We start from the raw sequence: 11,079 nt of genomic DNA on the forward strand, positions 1-11,079 counted from the left end.
CCTCCATGGAGGAGCCTCACTCTACCTCCATGGAGGAGCCTTACTCTACCTCCATGGAGGAGCCTCACTCTACCTCCATGGAGGAGACTTACTCTACCTCCATGGAGGAGCCTCACTCTACCTCCATGGAGGAGCCTCACTCTACCTCCATGGAGGAGACTTACTCTACCTCCATGGAGGAGCCTCACTCTACCTCCATGGAGGAGCCTCACTCTACCTCCATGGAGGAGCCTCACTCTACCTCCATGGAGGAGACTTACTCTACCTCCATGGAGGAGCCTCACTCTACCTCCATGGAGGAGACTTACTCTACCTCCATGGAGGAGCCTCACTCTACCTCCATGGAGGAGCCTCACTCTACCTCCATGGAGGAGCCTCACTCTACCTCCATGGAGGAGCCTTACTCTACCTCCATGGAGGAGCCTCACTCTACCTCCATGGAGGAGCCTTACTCTACCTCCATGGAGGAGCCTCACTCTACCTCCATGGAGGAGCCTTACTCTACCTCCATGGAGGAGCCTTACTCTACCTTCATGGAGGAGACTTACTCTACCTCCATGGAGGAGCCTTACTCTACCTCCATGAAGGAGCCTCACTCTACCTCCATGGAGGAGCCTTACTCTACCTCCATGGAGGAGCCTTACTCTACCTCCATGGAGGAGCCTTACTCTACCTCCATGGAGGAGCTTCACTCTACCTCCATGGAGGAGCCTTACTCTACCTCCATGGAGGAGCCTTACTCTACCTCCATGGAGGAGCCTTACTCTACCTCCATCGAGGAGCCTCACTCTACCTCCATTGAGGAGCCTCACTCTACCTCCATGGAGTAGCCTCACTCTCCCTCCATGGTGGAGCCTTACTCTACCTCCATGGAGAAGCCTCACTCTGCCTCCATGGAGGAACCTCACTCTACCTCCATGGAGGAACCTAACTCTACCTCCATGGAGGAGCCTTACTCTACCTCCATGGAGGAACCTTACTCTACCTCCATGGAGGAGCCTTACTCTACCTCCATGGAGGAACCTTACTCTACCTCCATGGAGGAGCCTTACTCTACCTCCATGGAGGAGCCTCACTCTACCTCCATGGAGGAACCTTACTCTACCTCCATGGAGAAGCCTCAATCTGACTCCATGGAGGAACCTTACTCTACCTCCATGGAGGAGCCTCACTCTACCTCCATGGAGGAGCCTCACTCTACCTCCATGGAGGAGGCTTACTCTACCTCCATGGAGGAGCCTTACTCTACCTCCATGGAGAAGCCTCACTCTACCTCCATGGAGGAACCTTACTCTACCTCCATGGAGGAGCCTTACTCTACCTCCATGGAGGAGCCTTACTCTACCTCCATGGAGGAGCCTTACTCTACCTCCATGGAGGAGCCTTACTCTACGTCCATGGAGGAGCCTTACTCTACCTCCATGGAGGAGCCTTACTCTATCTCCATGGAGGAGCCTTACTCTATCTCCATGGAGGAGCCTCACTCTACCTCCATGGAGGAGCCTCACTCTACCTCCATGGAGGAGCCTTACTCTACCTCCATGGAGGAGCCTTACTCTACCTCCATGGAGGAGCCTCACTCTACCTCCATGGAGGAACCTCCTTCTACCTCCATGGAGGAGCCTCACTCTACCTCCAAGGAGGAACCTTAGTCTACCTCCATGGAGGAACCTTACTCTACCTCCATAGAGGAGCCTCATTCTACCTCCATGGAGGAACCTCCCCCTACCTCCATGGAGGAACCTCACTCTACCTCCATGGACGAGCCTCACTCTGCCTCCATAGAGGAACCTCACTACCTCCATGGAGGAGCCTCACTCTACCTCCATAGAGGAGCCTTACTCTACCTCCATGGAGGAACCTTACTCTACCTCCATGGAGGAACCTTACTCTACCTCCATGGAGGAACCTTACTCTACCTCCATAGCATGGAGGAACCTCCCCACTACCTCCATGGAGGAACCTCACTCTACCTCCACGAGCCTTCTCTCCATAGAGGAATAACATGATTATTTCCCATTCTCCAGGCAGTGTCACCCTATGTAGTTAGCTTCCACATGAAACTACATATACATATATATATATGTATATATACATATACATATACATATATATATATATATATATATATATATATATATATATATATATATATATATATATATATATATATATATGTATGTATATATGAAACATTGTCTCTACGTCCACAGCAGGACTCAAACCTGTTAACTCTGTATCAGAGTTAACAGGGCTTTACCACGGGTCTAGCTCCGTGGTAAAGTACCGTGGACTCTGATACAGAGTTAGCAGGTTCGAAGAAAACCCAGAGGGGTATATATATGCTTGTACATGTATGTGTAGTGTGACCTAAGTGTAAGTAGAAGTAGCAAGACGTACCTGAAATTTTTCATGTTTATGAAATAGAAAAAGGACACCAGCAATCCTACTATCATGTAAAACAATTACACTCACTTGGTAGGACGGTAGTACCTCCCTGGGTGGTTGCTGTCTACCAACCTACTATCTCTCTCTCTCTCATATATATATATATATATATATATATATATATATATATATATATATATATATATATATATAAAGACCCAGACTGTTACTGCTGGCCACACACAGTCCAACTTACGAGCCACAGCCCGGCAGATCAGGAACTGAGTTGAGAATGTTATCGAGTTCCTCTTAAAGACAACAATGGGTCTGTTGAAAAATGTTTGACCTCTTTCACTAAGTGTTATCTATTCGTGTACTCATGGCGCCCTTGCTTTTCACTGGGGATATTTTGCAGCATTTGTCAAGAATTTTGCTTTCGTAGGGAGTAACTTGTTGCAGATTTGGGACCAATCCCTCTGGAATTGTCTAGGTGTCAATTATGATGTATTTTTCACGTCTGCAGTCGCAGGCGTGCAGGTTAAGTGACTTCGGACATTCTCAGTAATTTAGAGTTTGACTTGAAATATATATGTGCAGTGTAAGTTCTTTGTACATTCTCTAGGTCTGCACTTGTATCTGCCGTAACAGGGGCTCCTGAGTACAACACTATTCTAGTCTAGAGAGGACAAGTGGCCTAAAGAGGACCATAATTGACTTGGCATCATTCTGAAGGTTCTCATTATCCCATGATTTTTCCTCGCAGTGGTGACAATGACACTTGTGAGCCTTGATTATTATTATTATAATCAAAAAGAAGCGCTAAGCCACAAGGACTATACAGCTTGTGAGCCTTGAGAGTTTAATCCCCTGATATTATCACTAAGTTTCCTCGCTCTGTTGAGCTGTTAGGGTTAATTTTATTCCTAATTCCCACTTTAATTTCCTTAAGTTTTCCATAACGGAGTTACTGAAATTTGTCTTCTTAAAACATCACAGTGTTGTCTGTGGTCCGCTGAAAGACTTGGTTTATGTCCTCTTGGAGGTTTACTGCGACCTTTTAGCTGTGAGTAGAAAGCTGCGGCTGATAAACAGCATGTCACAGTAGGAGTTACGAGCAGCAGAGAATGCCAGGTGGCACTGATCGTAGTGCTAGAGAAAGTAGGACGTAATAACCGCACTTATTTTTCAAAGGAGGGAAGAAAGGGTTGTCTAGATGCCGGTTAAGGACTCTTGATTACAGGAACCGAAGTTATCCTCCTCTTCAGTGGGTTAGTCCTAAGGGTTTAGCGCTTTCCCATGATAATAATAATAAATGGAAGTTATATTTTCCTTATTTTTTCTCCTCCTCCTGCTCCTCTGCCTCCTCCTCCATATATATACATACGTACCCAGACATGAGAAGGTCCTTCAATATACGGAGACGTTACACAAACCCACAAAAACGTTCATTTATCTACGAATAAGCAAATATTACACAACACCTGAGACCCGTCTGGCAGCGCGTCGTCTGGCCAAACTCAGACAACGTGCGAATCACCAAAATATAGTGAAAGGATTGTTATTGCGCTGTATGTCTAGGATCATACAGCGTGATATTGTGAAAAGAACCAATCTAATTGTGAAAAACGTTCAGAAATGGACGTTTGAAAAAACTGTGCATACAAAAAACGTTAAATGATGATACTAATAATAATAATTATTATTATTATTATTACGGGACGTAAAGGTGTCCAGTTCGGTAGTCACTTGACCCATATATGAGAACTGGTATATGCAAATACAGCTGGAGTTACATTCTTATCCACCACTGTCTCCAAACTTTCCCTCAGCTATTTATAGCTCTGTTTACCTCTGAAACATTAGCCTATCTGTTTGTGCTTTCAATAACTCTTACGATATATTCGTAGATTTGGGTTTTGTATTAGTCACAAGCATATGTAATTATTTTTTGTGTAACGTGTGATAATTTTGGTCACTTGCTGTGACAGCAAGTGACATTAACCAGAGGCCGAGGTGACCATCATAACTGGACCGGAAAAACACGACTAAGCAAACTATGCATGAATGGTATATAATACTGACACGAGGAATTACATGTGCAACATCTTGGTATCTTTATTGTAGACGTTTCGCCATCCAGTGACTTTATCCATACAGTACAAGTACATAAAACGAAATCTGTAGAACTTTATACAAAAAGTAAGGTAATCAGTCCCTCAGCCTTCAAGGCTGAGGGACTGATTACCTCATCTTTTTTTCTGACCTGCCCGTGTATTTAACTTGTTTATGCCCCCCCCCCAAAAAAAAAAAAAAAAAAAATCCTCAGTTTACCATGCTTAGAATTAGCTCGTGTATATAAACTGTAAATTAGCTTCACTGTATATGGACTGAGAAATAACTGCCAATGTATGCATACACAGTGCTCACTTGTCTGTCACAGAATGGTTTACTATCATGGACCGTCACACAGAATGGTTTTACTATCGTGGTACATTACATGGGATAATTTTACCGGCATACTCATTCACTTACGTTTTTACTGTCATAATGTTTTCTGCCAGGTCCATATTCGAGTATGCAGCACCAGCGTGGAGCCCTCATCTACTAAAACATGTTAAGAAGCTGGAGAATATGCAAAGGTATGCAATGAAACTAGTCCCAGAGCAAAGGAGGGAATAAACGAAGCTGAAGAAAATTGACCCTGACGACATTAGAGGACAGAAGAACCAGGGGAGACATGAAAACGACATAATATACTCAGAGGACTTTATGGAGTGGAGAGGATGGACAGTTCGAGACAGGAAACGGTAAAAAGCGAGCAAGGTTGGAAGTTAAAGACATAAGAGTAACAAGGATGTCAGGAAGCATTTCTTTACCCTCAGAGTGGCTAGGAAGTGGAATGACCCAGACAACGTAGTAGTGGAGCAAGACTCCATACACAGATTTAAGAATAGGTATGACAAGGTTCAGGCTAGGAGAGAGTACATTCGTTAAGTGGCGAGTCTAGAGGCAGTACCAGGAGCCTAGACTCGAACCCTACACAGATACAGATATATATAGCTTAAAGACGAGCTCAATGAGCAGATAATAAAAAAGCGCTAAATCACAAGGGCTCCATGGAGCAGAGAGAGAGTGGACCTAGTACTGACCAGCGAAGAGGCGGAGCCAAGAGCTGTGAATCGACTCTAGCATTCACAAATAGGTGAATCCACACACCGTCAAAGGTATAAACAAAAATAAGTTGAAACTAAAAAACATTTTATTAAATGACCAGTCTTGTGTATCAATAAAACCGAAAAGCAAATCTCACTTTTGTCACACACGAACCTTTTAAATTTGGCACCATCTTCTCCCCAACCTTCCCTAGTAGAAAAAAAATCACAGCCTCAGCATCCCAGCGAATATCTTAAGATATAAAAAAATCATATATAGATCCGAATCATTCTAAGCTGCATATTTTAACAAACTCATATTAGTATCTTGTTAAATTTAGTTTATTTGAAGATATATTGGTTTCAGAGATGAGCTGATGTAGGATAGCAGCTCTTGTAGGATAACAGCTCTCAGCTGACGTAGGATAACAGCTCTTGATGCAGGATAACAGCTCTCAGCTGATGTAGGATAACAGCTCTTGATGAAGGATAACAGCTCTCAGCTGACGTAGAATAACAGCTCTTGATACAGGATAACAGCTCTCAGCTGATGTAGGATAACAGCTCTTGATGAAGGATAACAGCTCTCAGCTGACGTAGGACAACAGCTCTCAGCTGACGTAGGACAACAGCTCTCAGCTGACGTAGGACAACAGCTCTCAGCTGACGTGGGACAACAGCTCTCAGCTGACGTAGGACAACAGCTCTCAGCTGACGTAGGACAACAGCTCTCAGCTGACGTAGGACAACAGCTCTCAGCTGACGTAGGACAACAGCTCTCAGCTGACGTAGGACAACAGCTCTCAGCTGACGTAGGACAACAGCTCTCAGCTGACGTAGGATAACGTTAGGTTGTCAGCTTAATTAACGTTGTAAGAAAAACCTTGCTATTATCATCCCATCATAAGGATTTTTGAAATTTATTTTCCATGGTTTTCCTTTCAATTCTCAATGAAAGCATCAGTCTGGGAAGTTGATTAGTTGCTAACCTTTGTATTATTATAGTTACAGGGAAACGCAAAACCAGCAGGGGTCAGACAGCGCCTGGGGAATGGGAGGTAATCAGGTTTGATACGAATAGAAGGGTAGCTTCGATTCCTTGGATCAAGAGTCCTTCACCGGTATCAAGGCACCCCTTGAAGAGACTATGGTACCCAGTATAACACCATATATAAGGCAATACAGACGGATATTAGCTATAAACACCACATATAACTGTGATGATATGCAACATGTATTAGTCTGTATTGTAAATAAAATTAAGTCCGCAGTTACACACCTCGTTAACATTTACATTAGTTGAATTATATATGACTCTAAATAGTCATAACTATGATCGTAATTTTTAAAAAGGGGTGGACAGGTAAGCCAGCGGAAGGCCTCGGTCAGATGGCCAAATACTACAACGGTGGGTCATCATTTAAGACCCGCGTCAAGAAACACTTGTCCTGTTTCCTGACGAACCTAACCTAACCTTAAATCATATAATAAAGGAATAATTATATATTAAAGGTATACTTTATTATATAAAGTATACCTTTCATTTTATATACATTGAGAATTTACTGTAATAGTTATAATAAGGATTAAAATATTCTTCACTTGTGATGAGCAAGTTAGATACAGCTGTAATGATCGTCCAGTAGTCAATGAACTTTCAACATGTTTACTCAACCAACCAAATTACACTAAACTTAATAATAATAATAATAATAATAATAATAATTATTATTATTACAATCAGAACTAAAAGCTAAATTCACCAGGGTCATACAGTTAATTAAATTAATTATTGGTAATATTAATACAACAAATTGTTATGGACATTTAGAAAAATTATTGTAACTGAAATTTGCCCTGTAATATAATATATATATATATATATATATATATATATATATATATATATATATATATATATATATATATATATATACATACATACATGCATACACACACACACACACCCCGTTTCCCACTAGGCAGGGTGACTCAAAAAGAAAAAAAAAACTTTCATCATTTAACACTTTCACCATCCCTCATACATAATCACTGTCTTTGCAGAGGCGCTCAGATACGACAGCTTAGACGTCCCTCCAAACAGCCAATATCCCAAACCCCTCCTTTAAAGTGCAGGCATTGTACTTTCCATTTCCAGGACTCAAGTCCGGCTAACCGGTTTCCTTGAATCCCTTAACAAAATATTACCCAGCTCACACTCCAATAGCTCGTCAGGTCCCAAAAACCATTCGTCTCCATTCAACCCTAACATGCTCACACACGCTTACTGGAAGTCCTATCCCCTCGCCCACAAAACCTCCTTTACCCCCTCCCTCCAACCTTTTCGAGGACGACCCCTACCCCGCCCTCCTTCCTCTACAGATTTATAAACTCTCCAAGTCATTCTTTGTTCCATTCTCTCTAAATGACCAAACCACTTCAACAACCCCTCTTCGGCCCTCTAATACTTTTAGTAGCTCCACACCTTCTAATTTCCACACTACGAATTCTTTGCATATTTACACTACATATTGCCCTTAGACAGGACATCTCCATTGCCTCAAGCTGCCTTCTTGATGCAGCATTTACAAACCAAAGCTTCACACCCATATAAGTGTTGGTACCACTATACTGTCATACATTCCCTTTTTTGCCTCCATGGATAACGTTTTTTGTCTCCACAGATATATCAACGCACCACTCACCTTTTTCCTTCATCAGTTCAATAACCTCATCCTTCATAACCCCATCTGCTGACAAGTCAACTCCCAAATATCTGAAAACATTCACTTTTTCCATACCCCCTCCCGCCAATGTGATATCCATTTTTTTTATCCAAATCGTTCGATACTCTCATCACCTTACTCTTATCTATGTTCACTTTCAACTTTCTACCTTCTACACACCCTCCCAAATTCGTCGACAAACCTTTGCAAAATTTTCTTTAGAATCTCCCAAAAGCACAGCATCATCAGCAAAAAGTAACAACTCCCATTTTGTATTTGATTCCCCATAATTTAATTCCACCCCTCATACATACATATACACACAATAATGAAAACTTGGTTGATATGCCTTCTCTTCTTAAGACTTTTAATATTAAAGTTGATACAGTAAAAAAAACTTTTGATAAAGAATTCCCCACAAAATGCTGATGGATGTGTCTCTAAGATTCCTTGTAAAATTTGCGATAAAGTTTATTACGGTAAAACTGGTAAAAATCTTGAACTAAGATTAAAACAACATAAATATAGCATTAGAACTGGACAAGATTCCAATGCTCTATTTATTCATGTAAGAGATTTTAACCATCCAATTGATTTTCAAAAAGTTGAGAAAGTAGTATCAAGTAAGTCCATGGTCGACAGGAATATAATTGAATCTTGTTTCATAAAAAGCAGTTTTGACAATAATATGAATATTTCCTTTGGTTTATATAAATTAGATCCATTTATAATTAATAGAATTTGGGAAGAATTTAATAATACACTGGACAAATAATAATTTTTTAAATTTTCTTGGGTAGAACAGTTTGTTGGTGGGTTGTGCAAAGGACCTGTCCAGTTGGGCCGGCACGCGTCAGGTATTTAACCATTGCGGGATCTGATAGTGAGGTGTTGGCCAGACCCCTTATATACCTTCCTTGTATGCTTTACTTTCATAGTTCCTTGATAATGTGAGTAGTCACAAAAGCGCTTGGAATTTCTCTATTATTTCAGAGTGGTTGTTTTGCATATTCTGAGATCACCTGTTTACTGTGATCTTATTGCATAATATATATATATATATATATATATATATATATATATATATATATATATATATATATATATATATATATATATATATAATTACATACACACACAGATGCAAGATAAGCCAGGGGGGATGGGAATCTTTAACTCGACCTGCACTGCGCTACTCTGAGGAAAACATTTCCCCTCACTCCTCCTCTTGCTGCCTTGAAACTTTGCATAGGTCCTGAGGACGCACTGAGAAGTGTGAAAGTATCTGAGCTAAAGATTCCCCCCCCCCTCCCCCGTGGCTTGTCTTGCATTGTTAAGATCCCCTGTCTGCGTTTGCATATATATTGACATATAGGCCCTGGCTGATGTTTAGCATATACGCTAATCTGAAAGGCATTTAAAGCATACAAACTAATAATAAGTCTATACAGACATATGAATTTTATAAATGATTACATAACGAATCCATGAAGTTGTTAGTTAATCCGATTGGAAAAACCACCACAACACCTGACACGAGTCTTGCCCAGGAAGTTGGCAGTTACTGTATACATTTATTTGAATCTTTTAATAAACTGTCTGCAAGTTTTCCCCAAGTAATTATACATTTAATTATTATTATTATAATAAAAAAGAAGCGCTAAGCCACAAGGGCTATACAGCGCTGCAGGGTAGGGAAGGAAGCGAGGGTATTGGGAGGCAGAAGGGAGGAGGGATGATCAGTAGGTTACAGAAAACAGCGGGGCAGGGGATAGTACGGGGGTAGAGGGTAGCAAGAGATTGAGGTAGAAAGGGCTGAAGGTATCAGAATTTGTGAAGTCAGTTGTTGTCAAAAAGTCAGTGAGAGAGTCCGGATGAAAGGTGGGTCCATCAGCGAGAAGGGAAGGTAGAGAGCAGCGGAGCGAAGACGACGACGGAGGTAAATTCTGCGTGCTCGTTGATAAAGTGGGCAGTCCAACAGAATGTGGCTGACTGATAATGGAGCCTGGCAATTCTCACAGAGAGGAGCAGGGCGCCTCTCCATGAGATATCCATGAGTAAGACGAGTATGGCCAATGCGAAGACGGGAGAGTGTCTCCCAACCTCGACACTGGTGATAAGACGACGGCCAGTAACCTACACTCAGTTTAATAGATTGAAGTTTGTTACCGAGCATAGTAGACCAACGTTGTTGCCAACGGGTGGGAAGATCCTGCAGCAAAATAGTCCGTAAATGGAATACCTCTATATGAAACTGGTAGGTCATGTACTGCTGACCACGCAGCAGTGTCTGCCTATTCATTGCCCTGTACGTCAACATGACCAGGGACCCAACAAAAAACAATATCTTTATGCTTGGTAAAGATGCGGCGTAGCCAAAGTTGGATACGGAGGACTAAGGGGTGAGGTGTATCAAATTTCTGTATAGCCTGTAAAGTGCTAAGGGAGTCTGAGACAGCCACAAATGATGACACAGACATAGATGTAATACGGATAAGTGCTGCAAGGATGGCATACAATTCAGCAGTAAAAATACTAGCCAAGATAGTAAATGCCCTCGTACGACGCTGTCCGGAAACACTGCTGCGAATCCTACGCCATCAGAAGACTTAGAGCCATCTGTGTCCACAGCAATGGCATGAGAATGAGAGTGGAAGTGGTCAAGAAAAAGAGAGCGGGAAGCGACCATAGACAGTTGGGCTTTCGAGCAAGGGAGAGAAAGAACAGACTCGAACAGCTGGAACTTCCCAGGGGCGTAGGGAAAAGTGAGATGCTACATGAACATAGAAAGGTGGTAATTGAAGAGAAGACAA

The sequence above is a fragment of the Cherax quadricarinatus genome, chromosome 58 (assembly GCF_038502225.1).
Source record: "Cherax quadricarinatus isolate ZL_2023a chromosome 58, ASM3850222v1, whole genome shotgun sequence".
NCBI lineage: Eukaryota > Metazoa > Arthropoda > Malacostraca > Decapoda > Parastacidae > Cherax > Cherax quadricarinatus.